The sequence below is a fragment of the Physeter macrocephalus genome, chromosome 16, assembly GCF_002837175.3.
Source record: "Physeter macrocephalus isolate SW-GA chromosome 16, ASM283717v5, whole genome shotgun sequence".
Lineage (NCBI taxonomy): Eukaryota > Metazoa > Chordata > Mammalia > Artiodactyla > Physeteridae > Physeter > Physeter macrocephalus.
This window is the reverse complement of record NC_041229.1, coordinates 75,059,216-75,085,598: the sequence shown is the minus strand read 5'-3', so window position 1 is coordinate 75,085,598 and position 26,383 is coordinate 75,059,216. Positions and strand designations below refer to the sequence as shown.

The 26,383-nt window shown below is 40.7% G+C and overlaps 1 protein-coding gene and 1 pseudogene across 1 annotated transcript in view; one reads left to right on the top strand and one right to left on the bottom strand.

The window, feature by feature from the left end:
* The window catches only part of NELL1 (neural EGFL like 1), a 939,503-nt gene that overhangs the window by 316,227 nt on the left and 596,893 nt on the right, over positions 1 to 26,383 (bottom strand). The window lies entirely within an intron of this gene.
* On the top strand, positions 20,435 to 20,739 carry LOC102977448 (vacuolar ATPase assembly integral membrane protein VMA21-like; annotated as a pseudogene).

Here is a 26,383-nt window from a genome sequence, read left to right as displayed (position 1 = left end):
TGGTGGCACAGTGGTTAAGAATCCACCTGCCAACAGAGGGGACATGGGTTCGAGCCCTGGTTCCGGGGAGATCCCACATGCCGCAGAGCAACAAAGCCCGTGTGCCACAACTACTGAGCCTGCTCTCTAGAGCCCACGAGCCACAACTACTGAAGCCCACACACCTAGAGCCCGTGCTCCACAACAAGAGAAGTCACTGTAATGAGAAGTCCACGCAGCGCAATGCAGAGTAGCCCCCGCTCGCCACAACTAGAGAAAGCCCGCGCACAGCAACGAAGACCCAACACAGCCAAAAATAAATAAATAGATAAATAAATTCATTTTAAAAAATGTTTACGGTTGTTAAATCAATCACCTTTTCCATGCTTCAACAGGCACAATATAAGGGGTTCTTTGTCCAAGACCAGACTTACCTAAGGTTCAAGTTTGTCTTATCTCAGGGACATTCTTTTCTTACTCCCCTGATTGCTGGCCTACTCTGATCTTGTGACTCTACACCTCTGAGTTCTCTATTTCCTAAGCTTGGATCAAACTTCTGCTTCTCTGAATGCTCCCATTAATAACAATTATGGCTACCATTTCTTGAGCTTCTGACTCTGCCAATGCTTCTCCACCTTTCTCATTTCATCTCTCCACAACCCTTGAGGGAACCAAATGGGTTCACAGAGCATGAATGTTACGGCTAATGTTATGTGTCAACTTGACTGCACCACAGAGTGCCCAGATATTTGGTCACACCTTATTCTGGTGTTTCTGTGAAGGTGTGTTTGGATGAGATTAACCTTTAAGTCAGGAGATGAGTAAAGCACTTTGACCTCCATAATGAGGATGGGCCTCATCCAATCAGGTGAATGCCTGAATAGAACAAAGGCTGACCCTTCCCCAAGTAAGAGAGAATTATCCTGCCTGACAGCCTTCATACTGAAACACTGGTTCTTCCTGACTGATGGCCTTCAAACTGGTACCTCAGCTTTTCCTGGTTCTACAGCAGCTTCCAGTCTTTGGACTCCAACTGGGACACTGGCTCTGGGATTTTGGACATGGCTACCTCCACAACCATATGAGCCAATTCCTTATAATAACCTTTCTAACTATATATGTGTTTATATGTGTGTGTGTACATGTTCCCTATTGATTCTGTTTCTCTGGAGAATAGTGAGTAAGGAACTTTACCAAGACCACATTGCCAACAAGCTACAGAAAAAGAAATTCCACCCAGGTCTGTTTCCAGACCATGATTTAACAAACACCACCCACAGGATATAATAAACAACTTTCACTTTAGCTCTGACTCTGAGGAAAGATTTTTCTTTGCTCTTAGATGAAATCTTGATCAAGTCCCATAACTTTTTTCCTCACTCTTAGATAATGGAAAGTCTTATGAACAATTGTCCAAATCTAGACGTTAATCCAAACTCCAGACTGTTTCAACCTCTAATCACTGCTGGGGTCTACTGTGGTTGGGCACTTCCAGTGGGAGAAAGGGACATGGTCCGTTCTCTTTCCCCACCTATGTGTCCTCTTCTTCCTTAGGTGGCTAACTAATTATTTTTCCCCTTCCAGGATAAGGTTGGAGAGAAGAAACTAGGAGAAAAGGATGCATCTTAGATGGGAGGTGTAGTTGTCATGTAGAGTAGGGATCTCTGGTGGCAGATATACAGTTATGGACTCTGTTGTGGGTGCTCCTCTCCTGCCACTACACTGACTTTGACAATGACTCTCTTTCAGGTGGCCACCATAGCTTCAACTCCTGTTTCTCTTTCAATCCACATACAGTCTCGCTGTTCCATTGTTACCTCCTTGCAACATTCTTGGCAAAACTTAAAATGGCTCCAGTGCAGCATAGTGGCCACGAGGAAACACCCAGCCCTCCTCTGAGGGCTATTCAGAGAGCGCTGCTACTTCCCATCACAGCAGAAGCTCCCCTTCACTTCAGCTCCAAAGCAGCTCACCAGCCTGTCTTCCAACACTCCCCAGATGGGACTCAGGCTCCAGCTCACTGTGTCACCAAACTTCAGAAGCTACATACGAGGCTCCCTCCAGTAATATAACTGAAGGGCTCCCAGGCTTGGTAAGAGAAACGGTACAGGCACATTTGGACGTGAAGAGGCTTGCAGGACAGATTTGTCCAGAAAAGGTCTCCTCAAAAAATGCTAACTCCACTCCCTTGGACTTTCCACATCCTTTGAAGTGGGTGAGGTATACAAGAGTCATGAAACTGGCTCAGAAATATCTACTTAGAAGTGTCCATTTGGTGGCCTGGCATCTCACTTTGAAATTCTACATTAATTGTGTCTTGGAGAACATTCTAACATCTCCTTGTAGTGGACACTGTTGGTCCCTCCCCTGTAAGCAGCTCTTTGCAGGAAACTGCCCTCAGCAGGAAGCCCCTTTTCTTGTCACTTTACCAAAGCTATATTGTAAGTAATTTTAAAAACAGGCACCCCCATGCTCTACTCATCTCCAGCCCAAACACACCTTTCAAATCTTTTGATCACTCAATACCTTGTCTAACTGGTCAGTTCTTTCCCTAGATCAAAGAAGTAGAAATGAAGAATAAGTGATGAACAGATGACCAGATCTCTTCCCTAGCTTCCCCTTCAGTTTGTTCTCTGGAACAAACTGTGTGAACAAGATAGCATCTAGAGGCAGATCACGAGGAGTTGACAAGGCTGCCCACAAGCCTGCACACAGGGGGATGGCGACGACGCTGACCCCCATCTCGATGATTAACTGAGGTTACGTCCCTGTTTCCCTCTTAAAAGTTTTCATGGCCGAGCAGAATCCTTGGAGGTTGTTTTTGGGGGGATGTTGAGTCCACCATCTCCCCAGATTGCCGGCATTCTGGTTAAAGGCAACTTTCTTTTCTACCATTCGTGAGTATTGATTTCGTAAGCAGCGCGCAGCAGGAAACCCGCACATCTCCTTGGGCCTTACCATTTCCTCACATACCTGCCCAGGTCCCCCTTCCAGCATCTGCATTGCTGAGCTTGAGGGGAGGCTGGCAATAGACAAATGCTGGGAAATTCATTTCCCTCAGGGGCAGCCAACCACCAACGACTCAGCCCCTGTGCGAGATAACTCTGGGTCACAGTTATCCAAAGTTCCCATAAGGATGGAACTCCTGCTGACCATAATTGTAACTCGCTTCTCAAGTGAAGCACCCAACACTGGCCACCTCCCATTTTCTGTCTGACTCTCTGATTCCCTTACCAGTGTTTCCTGTGCTTGCCTCCCACGTAAAATCTAGGAGTTCAGATCCTTTTCTTATAGCCTGCCTCCGGGGAACCCAAACTCTGATACTCTTATACTCTTAATCATTCTACTACATTGCCATTGTTTTGACACCCCGGGTCCTTCCCTCCAAGTTCGCACCCACAGCCCAGAGCAAGAGGCTTCAGGAAAGGGAGTCACTGATGAGAGCAGTCAAACACCTACCACGACTCCAGGCTCCACAGTCTAACAAAGTGAGCACTTTTTGGCCACTGGCAGTTTGATAGCATGAATATATCTGACCCCAGGGAGTCAGGCTGAGACCTGCTGTGTATTTCATGCTAACCAAGCAGTCCAAGCGTGATGATGACTTTAAGCTACTTATGACCTCCTGAGGCTAAAGTGAAGAGTTATATTGCCTTTGAAAGAAAGAAAAAATATATATGTTGGTAGATCCAACAGCAGGTCTACCTTCCAAACCTTAATTGTTACCACTAAGGGCAACCCAGTGGGATTTGTTTCCTACCTAGCTTCACACCCAGATCAGCAGCACTTCACTTCTGTTAACTACACAGTACAGATGTAGGTCCACTCCATGCAGCATTTGTGCGTTCAAGTCACACTAATCCGTATCTATGTTTGGTTCCTAGCAAGAACTAATATATAAGTATATAGAGACTGTTCAGTAGAGGTAAAAAGTACATATCATATGGATATGAAGTAAAGAAACCTTGAAAAAATAAATGTCATAAACATGAATGGGTAGCATAGAGTGCTTTTTGTGTACCAGACACTCTGCTAGGCAATGAAGATGAGAAAGATAGCAGTTCTGCCTCTGAGGGAACCACAGGCTGGTAGGGGAGACAGCTATGTAAATAGAGGTGATATGTACACCAAGTGTCGGTGTGTCTGTAAGAACTGCTTGCCGTGGGAGCAGAGAGGGAGTATGTTTGAATGCTAAGGGGATGGGGAAAGTCTTCAATGAGAAGGTAAGGCTTGAGTTGATGCTTTAAAGAGGAAGGACATTTTCCTCAATGGTTAAAACCTAGAGAAAATTCCAAGCAGAAATACCAGCAAATACAAAAGCCGTTAAGTAATAAGAGCACAGGGTGATTCCCCATCAGAAGTGGAGGTGAGAAGGGTCAGTACTGAATCCGGACAGGCAGGCACAAGCACATAAGATCTTTCCAGAAGCAATTGGGTAGGTTTTAAATCATATTTTCTAGTGCATTTTTTGTGAACAAATTTAAAAATAGAAAGAATATAATCTGCAACCAGGAAACACAATAATCAGAGTGTTTCAGGAAATGGGAGGGAAGGGGAGACACAAATTAATTACTATACAAATGTATGAAAAGCCACTTCTTAACAACATGTCCTCATTTCTGGTTTCCCAGCTCTACTGAAGTTGTCTCCTCCCCCCAACCCCTGCCCTAGATGTTTGCCTGGATATAATCTTGTCAAACTGCATTCCAATTCTCCCTCCAAATCTAGTTTAGAAAAAGCATTTTGCTAAGAAACTTTGAGTTTAGTTGTTAGCTTTGTGGTAGATGATCCAAGCAGAAAAGCCTATTTGCCTTATGATAGATCCTGCGGGTTTCCTGAGGAGACCTTCTCTGTTGTTTAACCACTAAAAGACTAAGGCAATTACTTTCCTGCGAAACAGAATGTGTGAAGGTTATCAACAAACTTAAGACAGCTGAGGTGTCAGATTCAGAAGTTCAGCTTCTGTGGACAGGCAAGATAAATGCAAACCCCTGTGAACCACAGTGGGCGGAAAACGTTGGCACCCCAAATCATTCTTCTAAGACCCATCTATTCACTGCTAAGGATACTCTCTCCGGGATACACTAAAAGCCTCAAGACAGTCTACAGGGCTCTTATTCTCTGTGTTCTTAACTTGCAGACTGTATTTTCCCCTGTAAATTAGCTCACCCCCATCCAGAGTGTCTGTCATTTCAGATCACGACCGTTCCCCTCTGCCCCCTTCCATGTCAGAGAATGGTGAAGAAATGTGCTTCTGGAGAGCAATCCGATGAGTGTTTGAAGGCTGTGGGGCTTGCTCAGCTGCTCTCAGACATCCCTGAGCTGCAGGCAATAGCATCACATCCTCCCCAGTGGCCATCTCAGCACAGCTGGGCTCTTTCAGAAATGGCTGTGAAATGTACTGTGAAAATAAGGGATGGGAAACTCCACTTAATGGGAAAGACAAAGCTCACCCAGCAGACAGCCCAGTTCAGCTTGTTGGTCATTTCATCAATGATCACCAGCGTGTCTGCCACATTTACAGCCAAGAGTTAGCAACAAACACAAGTCTGACCTGGGATTGTTGAAAATGGCTGGTGGGCAAAGATGAATATCCAGGCAGTTCAATGGATTTCAGATCCCTCGGGCATATGCATGCTCTCCTGCTGTCCGATTTCAAAGCCCCCTTTTCACCCACCCCTTTCCCTGCACGCAAAGGCCTTTTTCCACAAACTGAACAAACGTTCCTGTAACATTAATCTTACTCAAGATACTTAATACATGCATTTGTTTGCTGGGCACTGAATTTTTTTAAGGCATCTATTAATTCACTCTGGTGGCACAATTTCCATAATGTAATTTCTTGGGTAGCAAGGAAATGGCATTTTTCCATCATTCCATTTTCTTCAGGTACCATTATGAGTGTTCCATTTAGTCTTACAATTACTCTTATATTTAAACATATGCTGACTTCACAGAGACACATTTACTATTTTCATTGCCTAATGTTATGAAAAGAAATCCTCAGCATAAATCAGTGGCCTACAATTCTTAGGCAAGTTTGGTATTTGAATGACCAGGCATATGGAGAGGAGGAGTTCCATACACGTGCATGCTTTCTTGCAGCTGGTCCACATTGCTCCTTTGACATGGGTGTCTTTCTCTTTTTCTCCACATCACCTGCCTCTGCAAACCTCTGACCTTGTTAATTTCACTAATTTCTACTCACCCTCATTAGTCAGCTTAAAAATAGCTTGTTCATTCTATATGGGAAAAGAATCTGAAAAAGAATATATATTCTCACAGCTGAGCAAGCCCCACAGCCTTCAATATTATATATATATATCGCCATACACCTGAAACTAACAACATGGTAAATCAACTATACTTCAATAAAAAATAAATTAAATAAATATAAATAAATGACTTGTTCAAACCATCCCAGACATCTCTTCCTGAACTAAGACAAAGGTTTTCTTTTGGCCATCACACCCCTGATTGTAAACATCTGACATACTCTTAGTTGATCAAGAAGTGTAGCGTGAATCATAAGGTGACCACATGTCTATCCCAGACCAGTGAAATCATTAATATCTTCCTCCTCACTCTCAAAAATGTCAGAAGTTGAATATTATAGTACATGGTTGCCTTATGATCAATACATTGGAAGAAGAGTATATTCTGCATTCAAGGAATCTGCATTTGATTCTGAGCTCTAGTGCCTTTGTTATGTGGCCTTGAACAACATATTTCCCCTCTTTAAACTCAGTTTCATCACCTGTAAAACAGTTGACAGCTCTATCTCCCTCCAGGGTTATCTGGGAAATAAAGTAAAAATTACTTTGATAGTAGGTAAACTGCCATGTAAATCACAGTTCCCACTCTACCACTATAGTTGTAGTATGTACAGTAGCATATAAAAATAGCTGTGAAACAAACAAGTCGAGGAAGATATCATGGAATAATGAAAAGATTTCCAAGAGTTAGAAACATGGGTTCTCAGCCTCATTCTATCGTGAAGAGGTTATGTAACCAAGCAGGGCCCTATGGGGCCTTCCTGGGACAGAGCCCCTCCCACACCCCCACTGCCAATGTCCTCTACCTGCCTCTGTTTGTAGAAAAGCTTTAGTCTCTCAGACCTCCCCTGAGTCATACAAGGCTGGCTCAAGAATTAATGATGGAAAGAATGCGAACATGTAGTAAGAGATAGTAGCAGTTGGGCTAGGAGAACTGGTAACAATTTAAACAGTAAATCAACCATATAGCAGAGTCACAGAATCTTTAGTTCCTCTGTGAAAGACATAGATAACACTGTCTGATGCACATTCCTAAATTGTTTCACAGACATTAAAACCCCCACCAGATGGAAGAAGCTAACTGCATGATGACTATAAGCACATAGCCCCCAGACTGGCTGGAGCCTGAGGGTTGAGAATGTTAAGTCGTGACACCACCCTGTTGCCTCACCATCAACCAGTCAGAAAATTGTGCATGAGCTGATCACACACCATGTAACTCTCTACCCCACCTTGCCTTTAAAATTCCTCCCCGCTTCCCTGAAACCCATCAGGGAGTTTGGGTTTTTTGAGCATTAGCTGCCTGCACTCCTTGTTTTGGTGTTAGCAGTAAATGCTGCGCTTTCCTTCACTATTACCTGATGTCAGTATATTGGCTTTACTGCATGTGAGCAAGCCAACCCAAGTTCAATTCAGTAACAGTTATAGGCAAGTCCTTTCCCCAGAGCATCCTGACATACAAATAAGGGATCATCCTGACATACAAATAAGAGACATGATCCCTACAGGTGCTTCTACCTCTATAATGACTTGTTTGTCCATCAGTGAAGAGTTTCATTTCTAGATTAATCCTTATCCTCAGAAACATATGATTTACTTAAAATGATGTAATTTTGGTAAATTTACTCAAATGTAAATACTTTTCAATAGAGACTAGGACACTTCCCCTGTTATCATTTGTATACTCCAAGTTCAGGAATTATTCACTTGGTTAAATTGATCAATAGGTAGGTGCTAAGAGGCCTTCAAATGCAAACTCATGTGTAAGTGATCAATAGCTGCCTTCAAAGAGATTAGAACCTAATATTCAAGCCTTCTGTGTCATTCTTACTACCCTCTGACTTATTCGGAATGTTTCCCTTCTTGAGATACCTCTCCTAAAAGTCTGAACACATAAAAGTAATAACCAAAACCTCAAACTGTACATGTTTGTTCAAGGTATGAAAAGCTTCTGTTTTAGCTCCATTTATGACTAATTCCCAATTGTCAACTTATTATAGAAGAAGGAGTTGACTGCTCTTGACTAACTTTAGTAAGGGATATCAATGTACACCTGGGTTAATATTGAGGTTCAGTCTGCTGCACTAAAAAATGGCATAAAGTTTTCAGATGGACGCAGCTTCCTTCAGTTGCAACAGATTTGAAAGAAATTTGATGCAGGGTTACAGGGTGCGTCAGGGCCAACTTGGTCACGAGGCTCTGAGCTGGGCTCCTGCACCCCAAATCCTGTTGCACCTTTTATTCCGGGGATCAACCCTGACATAAGGCAGAATGCATAAATGTCCCCCAAATCAATATTAGGGTATTTTACAAATCTTACTCAGTGTTCCTTCCTTGGTCCCTGTTTCCAAGATTCTAGTTACCTAACCTCTCTTACCTACCAGTGAAAAGAGGATGGACTTTGAAGTTAGGTAGACCTGACTCCAAAGTTTAGTTCTACCATTTGCAGACAGCGTGACTACAGGTGGTTACCTAAACCTCTGTTGTCTCATTTGTAAAAAGAATAATGCATGCCTTTCGGGGATTTGGTAAGGGTTAAGTGGAATAGTATGTGTAAATGTCTGGACAGAGCCTTACATTTAAATATACCACACATGTTAATTTCTGTGTGCGTCTGTGTGCATTCAATAAATACAGCCCGGTTCATAAATCCTATTCTTGTCCTTGCTCCTCTGACAGACTGAAGCTTTAGGCTTGAACTTGTTCCTGAACTTCATCCTAGTGTCTGGAACCCAGCTACCCATAAATAGACCACCTTAACACTAAAAATCTGCTTGGTTCACTCTTTCCCACTTCTGAGTTCTCCTCACTGTAATCCATTCCATCATCTTGAACCCCCCTGTCTTAGTCTGTTCGGGCTGCCGTAACAAAATACCACAGACTGGGTGGCTTATAAACAGAAATGCATATCTCATAGTTCTGAAGGCTGGGCAGTACTAGATCAAGGCGCCAGCACTCTTCCTAGTTCACAGCCAGTGCCTCCTCACTGTGTCCTCACATGTTGGAAGGGGCTAGGGAGCTTTCTGAAGCCTCTTTTATAAGGCACTAATCCCATTCATGAGGGTTCCACTCTCATGACTCGAGAACCCTTTAAAGGCCCCACCTCCTAATACCTTTGGGTTTTAAGAATTCAACATATGAACTTGACGGGGACACAAACATTCAGACAATTGCACTCCCTCACACCCTTGCCAAAAGTTTGCCTAGACTATGATCATGAATTCTTGATTCTCTTGCACCCTGGGTGGCACATGTAGTCTCTTCATTCTCCTTACTCCTTGATCATTTGACTCCAATTATCCGTACCTGTGGGATCTAGTGCTGCCCTGTCCCATCAAAGTGGTCAGCTCCCGCTCTTGCTGGATGTAACAGGTTATTGATACTGAAATGTCTCTAATTCTATATACTAAAGACTTGGCTAAAGAGGAGTAAATTGGTTAATAACGTATGGATTATGTATTTATGCTTTTCTTTTTATGCTGCCAAAGGACAACTAGGAGCTGGCTCTAAGCATCCTCAATTGTGTATTTGCATGATGCTCTTCGTAAATATACTCTGATGATTTTAGGAGAATCTTCTTTTGTATTTGGGGAATAAATTATCTCAACCCTTCCTTTTAGTTCAGAAATTCTCTGAATAATCTCTGAGTACTTAACCCAGACCCTGACACTCTACATCACAGACTATCATACAGGTATCTTAAATAATGTAGGTCTGATTTTTTTTAAAGAGTACTGTGGTATAAGCCCTGGCAGGTTTGTTGTTGCTTCTTTTTTGTAATACAAATGCCTGATTTAAACATTGATTTCCAAGGCATTCATTTCCAAGAGGCATCCCCTTCAAAGATGGTTAACCCAAATAAACACACTTCCAGCCTCACAACTACATAAAGAGCTAGGCTACCTCCCTGCACTGAGACACCTTTGTTTTACAGATGTTGATTGATTTAAATATCTGACCGTTGGGACTACTTGTTTTTTTTTTTTCCTCTTGCTGTCCTTTAAATCACCACTCTTATGTTTTAAATATATTCTACCAATAAAGAGTGAGCCCACAGAAACTTAGGCCCCCCACCCTTGACCTCAATAAAGGCACAACCCCAGGCTCTGGGCTTCACCCTCCCTCTGGGCCCACCCCTGGTGACCTTGCTACGTTGCTCCTGGTGTGCCGTGTAATTTCCAGGTCTTTCAAGTAAGAAACCTTTATTTTTTCAGTTTTCTGCTGGTAATTGCTGAAGGGCATCTTGCAGTCACACTAAGAAATACAAGGGTATATATTCATTTATAGTATCTCTCTAAAGACTACATTAAGTAGAAGAAAAATAAGGTGTAATCAATTACGATCGTTGGCATCTTGACGGCAGACCACAACATTGGTGATTGATAGGCTGAGACCAGCACAAAACAGGGATGCTTAGCAGTAATTAAACAGATCTAAGCAATGAGCTCCGTGTTGGTACTTTCATGCTTAAAGCCTCAGTGCACCTCATAAACCTCTGTTTATCAGATCTGATAATGCTCCTGATATATAGACATTTACATTAGGACTAGACCTCAGATTCTTCATTTAAGGATGCAGAGCTGAGGACCAAAAAGGAATATTACTCAGCCATAAAAGGATGAAATAATGTCATTTGCAGCAACATGGATGAACCTAGAGATGATCATATTAAGTGAAGTAAGCCAGACAAAGAAAAATAAATGATATTGCTTACACGTGGAATCTAAGAAAATGATACTTTTTTACAAAACAGAAATAGACTCACAGATGTAGAAAACAAGCTTACGGTTACCAAAAGGGAAGGGGGAGATAAGTTAGGAGTTTGGGATTAAAATATACATACTACTATATACAAAATAATCAACAAGTACCTGCTGTATAGCACAGGGAACTATACTCAATATCTTATAATAACTTATAATGGAAGAGAATGTAAAAAGAGTATATAAATTTCTACATATGTATGTGCATATATATATATATATATATAAAACTGAATCACTTTGCTGTACAACTGAAACTAACACAACATTGTAAATCAACTATAGTATAATAAAAATTTTTTTAAAAAGGAAAGGAGAACACCCCAAGAATATAGTGGGGTTGAGTGGCTGAGCTAGGACCAAAATCCAGCCGTTATGGTTTGCAAATCCAGAAGCTTCCCAGTCAGAGCGCCAGGAATAGGGGAAGGTGTGCTGAGCTACTGATCCACTCAGTCCAGCCAGGTGACCCTCAGCAGTGAGCAGCCTCATCTATTTACACCCATGTGCCTATCAAATAGTATCATTTCTATGCGTATCATGATGTGAAAGAAACTGTGAGTTACTATTTTTATTCCTTTTCCCCAACATTTATCATCTGCAATATCAAGGAATAGAGCGTTTTGCTCGAGATAATACAATTTAATGAAATGATCTGAATTAGAGTTATTGGTTTAATCTTACCCAAAGGGGAACTCTTTTGTGTTCCAATTCTTATCAGCCAGAGACAAAATATGACAACTCTCCCCTACCAATCTGGGAGATTAGGCTATAGGCCTTCAAATACAGCTGGAATCTGATAAGAAATCAAAACAGCACCATTCTAAAGAAGAGGGAAATGATATTTTAACTCCAACAGTCAAGAACCAAGGAAGAACCCTGTGGGTTTTGAGGATGGTATGAATGATGCAGGGTGGTGCCTGTCTTATTGACCTGGACTGAAAGGTTCCAGAGAATAGTGAAGAGGAGAAAAGCATCCACAAAACTCCACATATACATTCATACAATAAATAACCTTCTTGGGAATAAGAAAAGAACCCTCATTCAAGAATATTGAGACTGATAATAATTTGCCCATGCCAGAGGAAAAAAAGTACAAGTCTGTAGTCAAATCTGCTAATTCTTCTTCTATCTAAAACGTTGCCTGCCTTTTGGCTTCATAGTAAGAACTTTAACCACCCGGATTTATTAGCATCTTTTTTCCAAATATATGTTATGCTCATAGAAGTACAAAGATTTCTCCCATTGGAATGTTAAGGATTCTTTAACTGTTGGTATGAGTTACCATACCAACAGTTAGCACTTTCTTAGAAAATGACGGAAAACCCAGAGCAACAGGGATTAAGAACACTACGGGGTGTCCCACTTCAGGCATGACTGGATACAGACGCTCCAACGATATTATCAAGGTCTGATTCAACTTCGTTTCTCCACACAGTTCTGTGTTGGCTTCATTCTCAGACAGCTTCTCCCCTGTGGTTTCAAAATGGCCATAAATGTTCCTGGTCGTATTTTTCCAGACCCCCTTCCATAGTAGAAAAGTTAGTCTCCCTGTCGAATGTAACCAGAGGCGGGGGGGGTGTGGAAATACTAATTGGATCTGCTTGGGTAACGGGTCAAACCTGAACCAATCTCTGTGGCCAGGAGAATGCCCTTCTATAATTGTGTCAGAGAAGGGTTACAGGTTCCAACACTAGGGCCATAGGGACTAAAAGTGAGGAGGGGTGGCTCCCAGAAGGAAACTGAGGAATCGTTACCAATATGGTGAAAGAACGCTCACTGGTAAAAACAACAGGTGTCCATTTCTCTACTCTGGCCATCCTGCTTTTCTCTCCCCAGTTGTCTGTAATCCAGGTTCTGCAGCTGTCATTCCCCTGACTCTACCTTAGGAACCACCACTGGAATATGGAGATTAATCTAACCAGGCTCCACACTCCTCTGATCTCCATCACCCAAAATGCAACCCTTCCCTGCATCCATCTCAGTTCAAACTCAACATCAGGTCTGCTGCTTCCTTTCTCCTTCCTGCTCCTTGCTCCGTTCTGTCCCAAAGATTCTGGCTATGGGACTTCAGTGGATGCGAAATGTATTTCCCTAAATCCTCATCCTCTTCGGAGGACGCTTCCTCCACCAGGTGGAACAAGAATCAGGTCCTCAACAACAATCAGGTCCTTGCTCATGCCCCCCAGATTTCCTTCCCTTACTATTCTCTCATGAAAAGTCTATTATTCCCACATGACCTGTGTTGTAGGAAAAGTCTTGGCATTCTCCAAGCTTGTATCCATATAACGACTTGGTATCCACACACATGATGACTCCAGTTTTTCAAAAACCCCCTTCTCCTTATCTAATCTCATCCCCGGCCTAGACTACATAGCTAACTGCCTCAATCATCCTTTCTAAAGCCTCAGTTTCCTCATGTATATAATGGGGACAATAATTCTGCCTCCTTCATAGAGAACTGGTATGACTTAAATGAGATATTTGTTGTAAAGCTCTTAGCACAGTGCCTGGCTCACAGGTGTTCAATAAAAGCTAGCTGTTAATTCTGTGGATTAGATGTGGAGCCCACATATTTAATATTCACTATTTTAAATGACCAATGCTAGCATGAGGGGAAGGCCATGCCAGTACTTGGCCTATTTTTAAACTAGTGTAATAAGCCTAGTCATACCGTTCAGTATGTTTGCTTTTTAAAATAAGTAACCACAATTAAGTCCTAGCCCTTGCACTTCAAGAGATCTAGTCTCCGCTTTCAGTTGTCTGATAGGTCAGTTCTGCCTACTCTGATGGATGTTAAAAAACTATACGAGCCTAAAGAATTCGCAACCAAATTCAGTCTTGCCTCTCTCTTGATTAGTGGAATTCCAAAATGATTCCATCCACAGTAGCTTGAGGGGATGAAGAATTTGCCTTAATAAATTACTCTGTTGTTCACTCAACTCCTAAGACTGTGAGTTGTCAGCCAGCTCCAACCCCTGGACACCCCCCCCACCCCCGCAGACTGTAAACTCCTCAGGGGGCAAGAACAACATGTTCGCCAGGTCACGTGCATTTTCTGAGGTGCTTGGCAGCGCTCTGTACCCTGTGGAGCACTCAGTACCTTTTGTTTGATGTTGCTGACAAGACCTAAAAATAATCCCTTAAAAAACCTACCATTAAAATGTAGGGGGCTTCCCTGGTGGCGCAGTGGTTGAGAATCCGCCTGCCGATGCAGGGAACACGGGTTCGTGCCCCGGTCCGGGAGGATCCCACATGCCGCAGAGCGGCTGGGCTCGTGAGCCGTGGCCGCTGGGCCTGCGCGTCCAGAGCCTGTGCTCCACAACGGGAGAGACCACAACAGTGAGAGGCCCGCGTACCGCAAAAAAAAAAAAAAAAAAAAAATGTAGCAAAACTGGAAAAAAAAAAACCAACAACAAAGAGATAGCGGTTATTATTGTCAAAGGGGTGGGCTTCTAGGTAAATGGCCATAGTTTTCTTTAGAGTGTTATATTTCTATGGTTTCGACATTCATTGTGTAAAAAGAAAGCAGACTTTATATTAAATGGAATAACCTGAATATGGTGGACCCAACCACCAAACCATTCTCATCACTATTCTGATGAGAAAAGACACATCCAAATAGAGATCAAATGTAGAATATTTGTACTGTAAGCAAGATCCTTATTTATTGACTTTCTTAATTTTCTCAGTAAAGCGAAAAACCCTTTTCACATGTGACATAGGGAAAAGTAAATTTTACTTTTTACTTTTAGTAAATTCTAAAGGAAAGGAAATTCATATTTACTGGGTTCCTACTATGTGCCAAATGGTCAACATAGGTTATTTCACTTAATCCTCACAACTACTTTACTGCTTATTTTCCTCAACAAATATTTATTAAATAACCCTTACGTGTTAAGCTTTATGGACACAAAGATGACAAGGACATGCTGTCTGCCTTCCCAGGCCAGTGAGGGAGATAGAGTAAGCAAATTAGCACTTGCACTATGCTGTGATAAATGCCAAGACAGAATGATATGCAGGAACACGGAGGAGGGGTGAAGGCAAATGGCTTGAAAGAGGTAGAACTTGAACTGCATTTTGAAGGACAAGCACCCACCAAATAAAAACGAAGGCAAAGATTTTTCATTCAAAGTGAGAACGTAATAACTAAGAACATACTATGTACAGGCACTTTATTTAACCCTCAAGTCAGAGAAGTTTAAGTAACTTCTAAGGTCATGGAACTGCTAAGTGCTAGAAACCAGTTTTGAACCCAGCAGACTGACCTCAACAATCCATGCACTTAACCACTGAGCTATTCCACAGCAAGGAAGACTTGGAACACTGTAAGTAGTTTGACTAAAGTAGGACTGGTTTTGTTGGAGGGGAAGTGGCAGGAGATGAGACTAAAGAAGTAGGTGGGAACTAGATCAGAAAAGACCTGTGTAACAGGCTAAGAAGCGTGAATCCCATCCTTAAAGTCATGGGGATGCATGGGAGTTCACAGGGGAGAGAGATACACAATAGTACCCAATATATTCCAAGCATTACCCTAGGCACTTACACTCCACTTAGTCCTGAAAACAACCCATGGAGATATATACAATTATTATGCCCAATTATAAAAGCGAGGCACAGATTGGTTAGGTAACTAGCCCAAGATGTCACAGCTAGGTATAAGAGCCAGGCTTCTAAGCAAGCAGTCTAGCTCCAGAAGCCATGCCCTTCATTACTCTGTCATCCAGCCTGCAGGTAGGCCACAGAGAATCACTGGATCTGGACATGCGCCGGGTGGATTAGAAAGCAGCCATCCACGATGAAGTTACTGTCATTTCCTCCAAATTCATTAGGCGAGCAAGCAAACTGAGAGAAGTGAAGAGACTAGGCCTTACATCCCACAGTGTGTGTGGGAGTGGAGGTCTGATGTCAAGAGTGTCAGATTCAAAAGCCCTTGTATTTACACTGTTGGAGGTTGCCTCTTGCTAATTCAATTTCAATAAAATTATTGCAAATTCCAAATTATCTGGGTCTAAAATAATGAGGTTTTATTCTCTGTAAATTCAGCATTCACGTATGATCTCACTAAGTGGCATGGATAAGCGTGTCAGAAAATTATCCACAAATTGCCACGTTTCCCTATCCTCGAGAACGCATGGCTCTCCTCTGGCTAACCGCTGTTGTGAGAGACTGCAGAGCATGTTACTATTTAAAGCTGGTAAGCATCACCATAGTAAGCAGGTCATTATGAAATGCACATGTCTGCTCTCTTATGAATTGTTTTTAATATGAAACTGATCTTGAAATGCAACAAAAGTAAATGCTCTTGACTTGTTTTCTTTTCCCTTCTACTCTCTCTTATCTTAGTATAATTTGAGCTTTGATGAATGCTACTCATTTCTATTCAATCAATATGTGACTTTATGGGGAAATTCCATCCTGAGACAGGAAATGCTATACTGTAGAAGGAATTAGATATTCTCAGCCCCCAGTATTTGGATTCCAGCCACCTGTCTGCTTAATAAACAATACAGTTTTGCATTCAACTGAAAGCCAGACCTGGGCTGCTCAATATAACAAAGAAAATGATGGAAAGCCCCATTTCTTATTTTCAGGGCACCATGCTGCCTCTCTAGAGATCTCCTCCATGTGCTTAGGGGTACAGATTAAAGAGTGTGCCATGTTCTTATTAATTGAAACCTATCCTAAATGTTTTAGAGCTACTGGAGTAGTCAGTAGTCACAGCTATCTGTCGAGCACTTGAAATGTCTGGATCGAGAGGTGTCAAACCTATTTCTTCTTAACTTTGTTAAAGCAACTTTCAGAAAACTTAAATTAACCTGTGTGCTTTACATTATATCTCAACTGGGCATTGCTATTCTAGAGGCTTTACGTCTTCTACTAATGTCAAACCATACGCTTGAGTGCGTGCATGTGTGTGTTTTACTTTGTTCTGTTAAACATAAAGCAAGTCCGCTTTTGAGAAATTTATTACACCTTATTTTTCTTCTACTTAATGTAGTCTTTAGAGAGATACTATAAATGAATATATACCCTTGTATTTCTTAGTGTGACTGCAAGATGCCCTTCAGCAATTACCAGCAGAAAACTGAAAAAATAAAGGTTTCTTACTTGAAAGACCTGGAAATTACACGGCACACCAGGAGCAACGTAGCAAGGTCACCAGGGGTGGGCCCAGATAATGTAGTCTTTAGAGAGATACTATAAATGAATATTCCAATATTCAATATCCTTATCTGTGCAAAACAGAGTTTGCCATTTAGATGCCAAAGATCATTTCCTTGCTTTAAAAAGTCTAGGAGGCTGAATTCAAACCATTTTCCAAGCTCATCTGGTCACATCTCCAAAAATAGGCTGTGTTTTAGAAGAATATCTAGAATTCCTCCCTCATCTACATAGTTACTTAATACAGGCAAAATATCCATTTTATGAAATTTTAATATTCTACTTAAAAGAAAACCTATCTTAAATTAGTACATTTTTCCTAACACAACTTAAAACTATAGTTAAACTATATTTGAATAAATACTTGAAATTCTGCCTTATCCCTGTCCAGTATCTGTTTCAGAATATCGCACATTACAAATAGTATTATCCCTAAATTAGTAAGGTGATACAAGAACACAGTGCAAGAGAACCAACACATGATTTCTCTGTTGTAAGTTTAAAATGGAAAATTCACTGATTTTGGAAAAAATGATCACAAAAGTTAGGAAGAGAGTTATAGTAACAAGCAGGAATCAGTTATTTAAGTAACAGAATTATGAGAGGTCCAGGGCTCAGGTGGAGAGTTACTTTACTATGTCACTGGCAGTTCTGCTGAAGAGATATTTAATGATTCTGAGTTTTTTGCACTACTTTCAAGTGACCCATAAAGTTTCTCAATTTTTCTTATAACTGGCAGGATCAGAAGCTTAGATAAAAAGTGAGCTATCTTTAAATTGATGGAAGCCAGATAGAAGTGGTGATGACATGGTTGGAAAGAATGAGTGCATTCCACTGGAGACCTTTTTAAACCCTGGACACTCCATCTTTCTTACTGGAAAGCCTGCTCTTCACAGTGCATCAGCCAGAACCCATTTTAGAATTGCATATGGAGGTTTGTTTACTACAAATAATAATGCAGCCACTTTTATTCACTTAGAATTGTATTCACAACAGCAATACAGCAGAGACTGCTAGTGTTCACCCACAGCTGTGGCCTCCCCCTCCTTCCCAAGCACACAGACATTCTGCTGTATTGTTAGGTGGGCCATGGACCTAATTCTGCTCAATGCCATGTGAGCCAAAGAGGTACGCATCACATTCAGGCCTGGCCCATCAAAACCTCCCACGCATGACCTAATTCTCCTTCCCCGTCTGCTGATGAAGCGGTGAGGATTCTGAGAACCAAGAAGAGGTCACAGCGACAAGATGGAAGGTGAGTGGGTCCCTGAGTTACTGTGTGGAGCACAACCCTCTACACACACCACCAGCTCTTAGCGAGTGATAGGTAAGAACTTAGTGTTTTGGAACTACTGAAATTCTCAAGCTTGTCTGTGACAGAAGCTACCACTGTTTCCTAATCTTATACAAGCAGTTTCACACGTTAACCCTATTGCCTTCCAGTTTTCCCTAAAATTTAGAAGCTAAGGGTGAGAAGAAATTTGAAAACGTCATTATGTTTATTAGCAAATGAGGAAACTGGTTCATTATCACAGGACAAGGTGTAATCCAGATGCCCTGGAAAATAAACATCTATGTATGAGTGAGAAGATTAGGCAAAAGCAGTAGAAACAGATAACAAACTCAGTGTGGTTGAGTTGCAAGATGGCTGTATTTTAGGGATTAAAGCTTTGAGCAATTTTCAGCAGAGCTGAGTTACTCTGCCAGGAACGTATCTAAATTTATTCTAGAAAACAAACAGAGCGGCACGCATGAGGCTGAAATGAAGAAACATAGCCTCGTGTTGGGAATAGGAAGAGGCAGAAACATGAAAGCAGGCAAGTGTAAACCACAACACGTTCTACTGGTCACTACTAGTTTAGTATCCCACCAAACTCCTGTTGAGGAAGGATCGCAGTTAGCACTACTGCCAAACTATGCTGACACTTGCACATTCTTTGTAAATGTTTTTAGACTTATCCTTTACCTTAATAAGCATCTGGATCAAGAGAAGCCTCTAAGGGGACTTCCCTGGCGGTCCAGTGGTTAAGAATCCATGCTTCCAATGCAGGAGGCACAGGTTCGATCCCCGGTTGGGGAACTAAGATCCCATAAGCCATGCGGTGTGGCCAAAAAAAAGAAGCCTCTAAGGTAATATTAAGGAGTATCTGGGCCAGGCAGACCCAGCAACAGAACCTGTTCTAGGCTCTTGACTGCTTACTTAGTTTTCACAGTGTGATAGTCATTAAGAAGAACCATTAAGAAATGCCATTTGCAGCAACATGGATGGACCTAGAGACTGGCATACTGAGTGAAGTAAGTCAGACAGAGAAAGACAAGTATCATATGATATCGCTTATATGTGGAATCTAAAAAAGGTTACAAATGAACTTATTTACAAAACAGAAACAGAGTCACAGATAGAGAAAACAAACTTACAGTTACCAGGGGGTAAGGTGGGGTGGGGTGAGGGATAAATTGGGAGACTGGGATTGACAAATACACACTACTATATGTACAACAGGTAACTAATAAGGACCTACCGTATAGCACAGGGAACTCTCCTCAATACTCTGTAATGGCCTACATGGGAGAAGAATCTAAAAAGAGTGGATATTATAGCTGATTCACTTTGCTGTACAGTAGAAACTAACACAACATTGTAAATCAACTATACTCCAATAAAAATTTTTTAATTTAATCAGGGACTTCCCTGGTAGCGCAGTGGTTAAAAATCTGCCTGCTAATGCAAGGGACACGGGTTCGAGCCCTGGTTCGGGAAGATCCCACATGCGGCGGACAACTAAGCCCGTGCGCCACAACTACTGAGTCTGCGCCCTAGAACCTGCGTGCCACAACTACTGAAGCCCGCGTGCCACAACTACTGAAGCCCGCGTGCCTAGAGCCCGTGCTCTGCAACAAGAGAAGCCACCGCAATGAGAAGCCCGTGCACTGCAACGAAGACCCAACGCAGCCATAAATAAATAAATAAGTAAATAAATAAATAAATTTACTAAAAAAAGAAAAAAAATTAATCGGGAATTTAACATCGTATATAGATATTGGCTATTTCTCATAATTGCATGATTAAATCAGTAAGAAACTAGTATTATGAAATAATTGTCACCCTTTACAGACTAAAAAAATAAAGAACCAGATCTATTTATGCTAACCTTGCCTTAAAATATAACATCCAGCGGCGCAGTCCGCCGCGACCGATCTCCTGTGGAGCCCAGCCCGCCTCTGAGCACCTGCTGCTAGCGTGTCGACACCATGGAGCGCTTTGATAAAGCTGCGCTGAATGCGCTGCAGCCATGCGACTTCAGAAATGAAAGTTCATTAGCATCTACTCTGGAGACGTTCCTGTTCTTCACAGCTTTAATAATCACTGTACCTACTGGGTTACATTTCACGACTAAATTTATGGTTTTGAAGGCGCCTTTGGGATGTCCAATAGAGACAGCTATTTTTATGCTGCTATTGTTGCAGTGGTCGCCGTCCATTTGGTGCTGGCCCTCTTTGTTTATGTGGCCTGGAATAAAGGCTCACGGCAGTGGTGTGAAGGCAAACAGGATTAGAGTGAACATCACCTTTTGATAGCATTAAATTGATTTTTTTAAGTGGTAAATGCGTCTGGGATATTGATGATTTTAATAAAGTTGAAAGAACATGTTAAAATCAATCTTTCGGAATCACGTTTGACTAGTGTAAATTCTGATCCTTCTGAAACAATGGTTTGTATCATCAGTTTTAATTGTATGAGCCTCTCATTTGCAAATGAGAATTTGGAAAAGTTAAATTGGTTGCAAATAAATATGTGAAATTAGTTACACATTATTCTGGGAAGAATTTGATTACCTTACAACAGAAAAATATTTAATAGCATTTCGTCTTTTGGTTGGCTTTGAGTTTTACTCCTCTGGATATATTCAGATGTACATAGTGGAGCAAATCTAAATTTTATTTTTCGCTGGAACACTTTCCCTAACTATCATGAAAATACCAGGTCATTGGATTTTGGATTGTAAATGCCTACTGGAAATTGCTTAAATTGTGGACACTGGAATTAATCTGAATGTCACTGAGAAATTTTGCATAAAGTGTAATCCCTCGTCAATAGAAATCTTTCATTACAATATTTCATGGGGAAACTAGGCTGAATCACACCCATTCATGTAAAAGGACTGGGTTTATTGAAGAATGCAGACAGCAAAGCAAAGAGCTATCTGCCTGGGCACCCAGCCTGCTCTCTAAAGGCTCCTTACAGGCCAGCCTCCTGCTTTCAGACAAACTCTGTAATGATCTGCTTTGCTCTGTCATTCAACAATGAACTTATGCTTTAATTACAAGGTTGTGTAAACTCCCTTTAAATTTGTTTTTCCTACTTTTTAATAATGTATATGAAGGAATTTACATTTAAATGTGTTAATTTTTGCATACTTAGGGAGTGTAAACAATTCTGAAAATAGACTATTTTTATCATCCAGGAAGTATTCTTGGAACTTCTAGTCTAGTCTTTTAAATCAGTGCCGTTATATCCCAGATACATAGATAGATAATGTATCTAAGTTAGATAATCCTTGAGGTCCTTTCTGATAGAAAAAGACCCTGTGGTTTTACTTTAGTATCCTTGGTCTGTGTTCTTTCTAGCCACTTGGTACTACCTGTGTGCAATCTAAAAACACACCTGAAAAAAATGCATATTAAAACAGGAAGAAAATTTAAATTCCCTGTAACGTTGCCACCTGGAGATAACCACTGTTTTGGTTTACATACTGTGTGCATTTCTTTTTTTTTTTTTTTTTTGTGGTACGGGACCTCTCTCACTGTTGTGGCCTCTCCCGTTGTGGAGCACAGGCTCCGGACGCACAGGCTCAGTGGCCATGGCTCACGGGCCCAGCCGCTCCGCGGCATGTGGGATCTTCCTGGACCGGGGCACGAACCCGTGTCCCCTGCATCGGCAGGCAGATTCTCAACCACTGCGCCACCAGGGAAGCCCGTGTGTGCATTTCTTAATGCTAGCTTGATACACACTAAAAGTTTGGTTTAAGTTCAAATTCTGCCAATTTTACCTGGCAGCTATTTGCATTTTTTCAGATGAGTGATTATTGGCCGTTTTCTTAAAAAGCACATTCTACCTTTACTCTTTTAACTAGATATCTCATAGTACAAATTTCCCGTCATTGATAATCCCTAATACAATGGCCCTTGCTGTGAGTGTTTGCCGTTACTGATTTTGTTTATTCACCCCTACTTTTGATGCTGTGGAACTAGACTAAAGGAGTAGAGAGGTAGTTAGGCATAAAAGCAAAGAAGGCATCTGTGTTTATTTAATTGTTGAGAAAAAAATAAAAGATTATTATAGGACTATTTTTTATTCTTGCTTATAGTTAAATATTATCTACATTTTAAATGTCTTAAGCAGTTATTCTAAATGTAAAATGTTTTCTTAAAAAGACTAGTTTTGGTATAAAATTGTACAAATTTAATATAAAATTGTAGAATACTCCAGATTGAGTCTAGTGTACTGTATGGTAGATTTCTAGATGGTCCCCTCTTTAGATGTCTTATTGTACTTAGAATTTGTCCACCTAATTTCTTTTTCTATAATGCCAAGGTTTTTCTTGTACTTTTGGGATCTTATGCTATTTGTAAGATATTAATGTCCAGTGCTGGATTATTTTGTTTGATTTCAGACATTTGCGAGTAGATAATATGGGTGTTTTTCTGCAAGTATTTAAACTGGGGATTCATGTAAAAGCAGATGTAATTTCCTCTTGGAAAAGTTACTCAGCATTTGAAAGTCAGAATCGGATGTTAAGGTTGATATTTGGGGTTATTACAATATAGACTTGTTTTCAAACAAGTTATTATTTTCTTAGGGTTTTAACTGTTAACTGACTAGTTTGCTGCTGTTGAAATAACATGGTATTTGACAAATAGATTTATTTTTCAAGATGCCTCAGTGATTTCCTCTTGTACATCCTTTCAGGATGTACAGAAAGGAAAGCTACAATTGAGCCCTTATATAAATGTCATGAGGTAGGAATATGTTCACTATTGTTTGAAAACTGATTGTAAGAATAACCTCAATTAGGGAGTGTAACTTGAAGTGTCAGTACAGGCTACTGATTTATCACATGACCTTCTTAACCTCACCTACCATTTTGCCCCCCAGAATATAATCTTTTTTCTCATTGTGCTTAAAAATGAAAAGTCTGCTGTAGAATGCATCTGATGTCATTAGCTCTTCAAGTGGATACCATTTTACATGTGACAGCAGAATTCAGTTTTGAATTGTTGAAGAAATTTAAACACTCCATAAAAAAGAAAAAAAAGCCAACCTGCGTTTCATGGGACTCTGACAGAAATATACTGTAAGATTATTTTCATCATAAAGATCTCATCAGCTTTGCCCAAAAAGCAAAAAAAAAAAACAAAAAACAAAAATGACATCCAACCAGGTACTATAGTTTTTCAGTTCTATAAAAGGTAAATACCCTTTGCATATATTCTGAACTGAGATGGGTATGTTAAGTATAGCTGGCGCCATTCTATAAAAGTAGCAGTTGTTAAGCACTTTAAATATTTTGCAAATAATTGCTCCCCCAAACAGATCATAACCCAGCAGAGAGCCTAGAGACTGACTGTGACATCTTTCAATAACATTGCCTAAAGAAAGTCTCCTGGTCCATTGAGGATTGTTAGTTAGGAACGAAAGACAGTCTTATCTTGATTTTTCATCAGAAAGTCAATGTTCAGTAGCCTGTTTTAAAATAAAATTGACTGATATATATATGGATCTGCTAATCTCATGCATCATTTCGGATGTGACAATTACAGATAACAAACATCTATGTGACTCACCAAAGTGCAACCTCAAAATGCTCTCTAAAGAATCAGCAGTTGTCTAAGTGTCAGATTTCCACTCCCTCTGAGATACAAGCTGGTTTAACGTGTTTCCCTTAAGCCCCTAGGGATGCAGTTATGTCTACTGGGCTGCAAACTTTAAAAGGTAAGCAGTGACTTTGGTAAGTGATGGAAAGTGCTTAAAGTGCATCCAAGAGACTCTTTTTTTGCCCAGGAAAAATGCACTTGTAGGAAAAGAATATGAAAAGACTACATCAAGGTATGCCTTGTTAAGTCAAAATAACACAACCAATATATTGCACCTGGCACCACACAAGCTCGCTTCCTGTGACCGTCTTCTTAATGCACTATTGCTGGTTTCGAGACTGCAATACAGCTTCTGTGTCTGTCTGCCTTTCTTTACCAAGCTGATGAACATAATGTCTCTTGAAAGCTTAGACTAGACAATCAGTTTCATTTTCAAGTTTCAGTCACATTTTTCAAAGGAAGCATTATTGAAAGTTTAAGCATAATAATAGTCTCTGGGCCTAGAGACTTCCTTCCCTTAGAATTAAATCAGTATTGTAAAGTGTCCTTCCTGCCCCTGCCCTTAAGGACTAGAACAAATACGTTCAGATCTAAATTCAGTACCAGTGCTTGTTGGTAAGTATTTGCATGACAGTGAGTTTACAAATAAGTTTGAAGCTATTTCAGTTCTGCTCAACACTGCAGTATTGACACTCCAGTACTCCTGCAAACATTACTACCAATATACTTTTATTAACAATAATATTAGTGCATCCAAAATAGGTGAGCATTTCTGGGCATTGAGGAGAGTCTTTATCATGTATCTTTTCCAGCCCTCAGGAAGGAATGGCAGTGAAATGATTGTTTTAAGTTTCTCTGTTTCTGTACCCAACTAATAGCTTTTTCCTTTATAAAGAGGAGTGTCTATTGGGCAAGTCTGATGAGGATTGGATCATACGTGCCCGAAACCATGGCTCCAGCACAATACAAGCCATCTCTTCTCTCAGACATTCTGAATTAGTTCAAGCTGTCTGATACTCCTTGTCCAACTCCCTCTATAAATGATCCAGTTACGAGTGGAAAACTCAACTATAAAATGTATGCCTTGAAACAGATACATATTTGGGTACTTGAGTCACAAGGCTGAGGCTGAAGCCAACTCATGTACTGCCTCCCCCTTACCCTCCACCACTGTTCCACCAATAATACTGTCTTCACTTTTATAGCATTTGATAGCTTAAAACACAGCAATATATACTCCTTTAATAATTCTTTGCAATAACACTGCTGGATAAACACTGAAGGTAACATTAACCCAATTGTAATATGTAAAAATACAGAAGTGACAGCTCACCAGTAAGGAAATCAGGTCTAAACCCCAGTTCTCCAATCCCTTTGTCCAATCTTTACCTCTACTGCAATGCTTCCCCACATAACACTGATGAAACGCAGGATTCTCCTGATCTTATTAAGGTTAACACAATTGACCATGAGAATTACTTTCAGAAAATTATTTTCCCTAATTCATAACTTTCAAGGGAAGATGTATTTTCAGAGTCCATGGACACCAGGAACATTATTTGAACTCGTATTTTTCACAGTTGGGACTTTCAAATTCCACAAAGGTGAAGCCATCACCTATCCCAGTGGCAAGAGAGGGCTTGACAAACACAAACTCACTGACCTGGTGCAATCAATATCATTTTATGAGGTAATGTAATTTTGAAAAATAATGCATTAAAATCAATTCCCTGTGCTGTTCTTCAGATTTACAGCATTAGCACGCAGGTATCAGCAGTAGCTTGATAACCTGTGGAACTATATTAATGTTTATATTTTTTTGTTTTGCTTTGGAAATATCTTCAAGTCTTCTTTTAAAAGTTGAGCACTAGTTTTTGTCTCATGGAACTTTTTTAAAAACACACAAATATTACATATATAAATCCCCACTGTAGGAGATGCAAACAATATTGAATTTATAGCAATAAGTGAATGTTCTTATTCACACACACACACACCCATTAGGTAATAAGGTGAACAGTCTGCATGGTTCCTGTCTCCCTGTATTTACATAAATACATGTAGAGAAATGCAAATCAAAACAACAATGAGGTATCACCTCACACAGGTCAGAATGGCCATCATCAAAAAACTCTACAAAGAGGGTGTGGAGAAAAGGGAACCCTCTTGCACCGTTGGTGGGAATGTAAATTGAACCAACCACTATGGAGAACAGTATGGAGGTTCCTTAAAAAACTAAAAATAGAACTACCATATGACATAGCAATCCTACTACTGGGCATATACCCTGAGAAAACCATAATTCGAAAAGAGTCATGTACCACA